This window comes from Macrobrachium rosenbergii, chromosome 13 (assembly GCF_040412425.1).
Source record: "Macrobrachium rosenbergii isolate ZJJX-2024 chromosome 13, ASM4041242v1, whole genome shotgun sequence".
Lineage (NCBI taxonomy): Eukaryota > Metazoa > Arthropoda > Malacostraca > Decapoda > Palaemonidae > Macrobrachium > Macrobrachium rosenbergii.
The window spans coordinates 35,231,413-35,236,412 of NC_089753.1; the positions used below are offsets into that span (position 1 = coordinate 35,231,413).

Below are 5,000 nucleotides of genomic sequence, written 5' to 3' on the forward strand. Positions count from 1 at the left end.
TAAGGTGTTCATTAGGAAGAAGTAAGAGGAGGTAAATTGAAATACAGAAAGAAGAGATCTCACTTATTAAATCTAAAAAATCTAAATAAATTAATAAACTAATAAACAGATGAAAACGTATTAAAACGCGAGGAGAACAGTATTGGGACAGAAATGCGTTGCATCTTCGCTTGAACTTTCCAAGTTCCAATTGCTCGACATCCTCAATGGTTGAGTTGTGGTTAAAATTGGTGGGTTCATTCGGCAATAAAGGTTTGAGAGAATTTTACGGCTAAATGATTAAGTCCTGGTTCAAACCGAGGCGGTTACATACTGTACGTCAAAAAATATCCGAGATCATTTTATGACTCAAGGATTCAGTTCTGGTTAAAATTGGTTCTTTCGTTTGAAACATGTGTCAGTTTAAGATAAAAATGGTTAAATTATGACTGTATAAAAGTGGAGTTCGCTCAACACGACTGAACTGAATATAGAATTTAGGCCAAAGGCCAAGCACTGGGACCTATGAGGTCATTCAGCGCTGGAACGGAAATTGAGAGTACGTAGGTCTGAAAGGTGTAACGGGAGGAAAACCTCGCAGTTGCACTATGAAATATTTGTTAAGAGAGGGGTGGATAGCGAGATGGAAGAAAGATAACATGAATGGAGGTACAGTAAAAGGAATGAAAGGGGTCGCAACTAGGGGCCGAAGGGCCGCTGAAACAACCTTCAGTAACGCCTACAGTACACCTCATGAGGTCCACTGACGACACTAGCCCCCTACGGGGAAAAGCACAGTTGTCAAAAGCTTTCACGTCAACTGCTAAGAACATTGTTAATATATACTGCACCAAACACCTTTAGCAACTAAGTCTTGTATTGGAAGCCCACGTTTATCATCCTAAAAAGGGAATCTCCTCATTGCCTTGAGAATGGAAACAATAATAACCTACTGAATAAAATTCTATCATAGAATCACTGTTATTCATATTCCATCTGTTAGGAAACCTCCGGCATCTATCCAGGAGTGGCTTATATTTCACTCAAAGAAATCCTAAATCACGTCTTGTGGCTAAAGAACATCTCAGAAACGCAAGTATACATAAATGAATAATTATACAGCATGGTAAAAGAGACTACTCCAAGTAGGTATGATTATAAAGTACGGTCATAAGTGTTCAGGTACAGATACCGTACTATTCTCTTTGGCCTTGCATAATGATTTATAGTCATATGTGGGCTGAGGGTTATCAACCACGCACGGTTTGCCCTACTTACATCATACTAAGTGTGAGTACATCCCAGATGATATGAAACAAGCATCATTTAGTCGCCTGTAGTACTGGTATAAATTAATGGATTCGAGAAAAAAAAATATATATATATATAAAGACAAAATCCACGAAGGAAAGAGAAACAATGGAGTGCTGCAAGGCCTTTCGACTTGTAGTCCTTTACACTCCATTGTTTCTCTTTCCTTCGTGGATTCTTCCTTTATTTATATATATTCATCACGCTCCATATTTTCGTGATTCAGTTACACATACATACATACATACATACATACATACATACATACATACATACATACATATATATATATATATATATATATATATATATATATATATATATATATTATATATATATATAAAATATATATATGTATGTATATATAATATATATATAAGTACACACACACATATATATATATATATATATATATATATATATATATATATATATATATATATATATATATATATATATATATATATATATATATATATATATATATATATATAAAATATATATATGTATGTATATATAATATATATATATAAGTACACATATATATATATATATATATATATATATATATATATATATATATATATATATATATATATATTTATACTGTATATCTCCTCAGATTTATTTATTTACACTAATGTCACAAACGATGAGATGATGCTTGTATGACATTATCTGGGATGTACTCATCTTTGAGGAAAGATTATATATATATATATATATATATATATATATATATATATATATATATATATATATATATATATATATATATATATATATATATATATATATATATCCTCAAATATGAGTACATCCCAAATAATGTAATACAAACACTATTTCGTCGTTTGTAATAATAGTGTAAATAAATGAATATATGTGTGATAATAAATATAAACATATACATACATACATAATACACACACACATATGTGTGTGTGTGTGTGTATGTGTTTTATTGATGAAGATCATTCCGGAGACTGGTCTTGAGGTCGGGTTCACCCGGCTCCGGCCTTGTAATCCTCCCGGGCCTTCAGGCCTCAGCGATTTGGGCCGAGGCCAGCTCGACGCCATTAAATTTTTGGCCTCCTTTTATTCCCTTACATATCTTTAAATTATTATTTGATGGTTTTAGCCTAGATTCACCTTAAACGGAGCTGCTGTTGTGTCCTTTGGTGAAAGGGATCCACAGCTGTGGAAGACTTGTGCATTAGTTAATTGCAGATGAATTATCATATCAGTTTTGAGAATGTTTATCTTAACCAGTATTACTTTATATATCCGTTTCACTAAACAAGTAAGGTCTGGATGTTATGACTTTTTACTGAATAAAGTCCATTAATTCCTTTTCAGTACATATGTCTCTCTCACTGGGTTTTGTGCTTACATCATCATTTTGCAGTGTTAAAAAACTGCAACCCTAAATACCGGGAAGAGATTATTACACATTACATTTCGATTTAATTATGATTTGTGGTATAACAAAACCTTATTCTTACTTTCTTCTCGACTTTGTTTATAAATAAGGCTGTTGGAATCACAGGGTTTTATCAGCCCTGTGCGTCATTTTAAGCAGTTTCGCATAGCAATAACGCACCGCACTACAATGCATCCTATTACATTATATTACATCAGAGTAAGGACAGCAGACTGTACAAAGCTATGTCTCCGCTGTGGTAATTCAAAACAATAAATTCTTTTTTCGTAACACCCATTAAAACTGCATCAACATATTTGAGTGTCTGAACTAAATCTGTAAAGCTATCAGTTTCCTGTATGACCCAGAAAACAATTCAATTTCCAAAGTTGTGATTCATAATAAAGTTTTCTAATTTTTTTTTATCTTATTCTAACCGGCTTTTTTCTATTTATTTTACTCAAAGGTATCTGTCCCTGGCTCTCTGGCCCAAAAATGATTCAGTAATCCTTTGATTCCTGTTTCCGCTCTAATTCTTCATCGAAGATCAATGGCGCCGCTAAAACAAAAAAAAAAATAACAGGAAACAAATAAACTAAAATGTATTTGGTAAAAGCAAAGCCCAAAAAGAAAGTGAGGAAAAAAAGACTTTGTTATCTCACGGCTGTAAACATTTTTTTTTTTTTTTTTTTTTTTAATTTTCCTGTTCTCTCATGTCCCTAATTCAGGTTTCATCACTCACTTCCCGATACTCATTTCCGCGTTCCCTCTTCTGGTCTCATTCATTTCCTCGTCACCTTTCGGACAGGAGATGAGTCATGACTTCATCATTACTATTTACATTTTTTTCCCCACTGTCATTTCACTCCCATAAATATTCATAGATTTTCCTTACATGGTTTAACTTGAAAGTGTTTTATTTTCTTTCATCCGGTTCACTCACTGAAACAGCTTGCACAGAAACTTCTCTCTCTCTCTCTCTCTCTCTCTCTCTCTCTCTCTCTCTCTCTCTCTCTCTCTCTCTCTCTCTCCACACACATACGTACACATATATAGCCTTATAATTTTCATTAATCTATTCCTTCTTAACCAGTATATATATATATATATATATATATATATATATATATATATATATATATATATATATATATATATATATATATCATACACACACATATATATTATATATATAATTATATATATATATATATCATACATACACACATATATATTACATATATATATAATATATATATATATATATATATATATATATATATATATATATATATATATATATATATATATATATATACACATATATATTACATATATATATAATATATATATATATATATATATATATATATATATATATATATATATATATATATATATATATATATATATATATAATCAACACACAATCACGTGTGGAACAGAAATCAATTTCTGACTCACATCAGAGATCAGACCCAGGTCTTTCAATTGAAAAGGCAAGGCGCTGCCCACTAGGCCATACAAGTCATAAAGGTTCAAACTTCTTTTATGACTTGTATGGCCTAGTGGGCAGCGCCCTTGCCTTTCAACTGAAAGACCTGGGTTCGATCCTGATGTGAGTCAGAAATTTATATATATATATATATATATATATATATATATATATATATATATATATATATATATATATATATATATATATACACTCGCTTTAAAAGAGAGCTTTAGCACCATAGCTAACAGCCCAGGAAAGACAAAAACGCATAAAATAGGAAACCAGAAGTGCAGGGTTAATCCATCACCCTACTCCTAACAGCTTTCACCATACCTCCCCCATATGCGTAACAATGGCATATCTATGCATCCCCTATGATGCGTTGTTAGAGAGATAAATGGCCCCTTTTCGCATATTTTTCCTATTTCTTTTCTTCTCTCTCACTCTACTTATGTTTTTTTATCGGTTTTTAGCATATTTATTTTATTCCGTTTTCAGTTTTAAACTGGTCAACCCATCGGCTGTTTATAGTTTTGGACTCAGGGGCCTGACTGGAATAATAATAATAATAATAATAATAATAATAATAATAATAATAATAATGTAACACATTCTGAAGGTTTTGCCAAAGCAATACATGTACTAATCCTTTTACCACTCTCCTGTATCCTCACATTTCTCACCCTTTCAATACCTCCTTGACCAAATGCACCTTATAAACTATTACCCCTCTACAGCTTCCTTTTCATTCATTCCTTTCCTGTCAGCATTCACACTTCATTTCCATAA

General features: G+C 31.5%; 1 protein-coding gene across 2 annotated transcripts in view; it reads right to left on the reverse strand.

Moving 5' to 3' along the window:
• The window catches only part of LOC136845169 (A disintegrin and metalloproteinase with thrombospondin motifs adt-1-like), a 96,520-nt gene that overhangs the window by 57,636 nt on the left and 33,884 nt on the right, over positions 1-5,000 (reverse strand). The gene's annotated exons all lie outside the window — the stretch shown is intronic.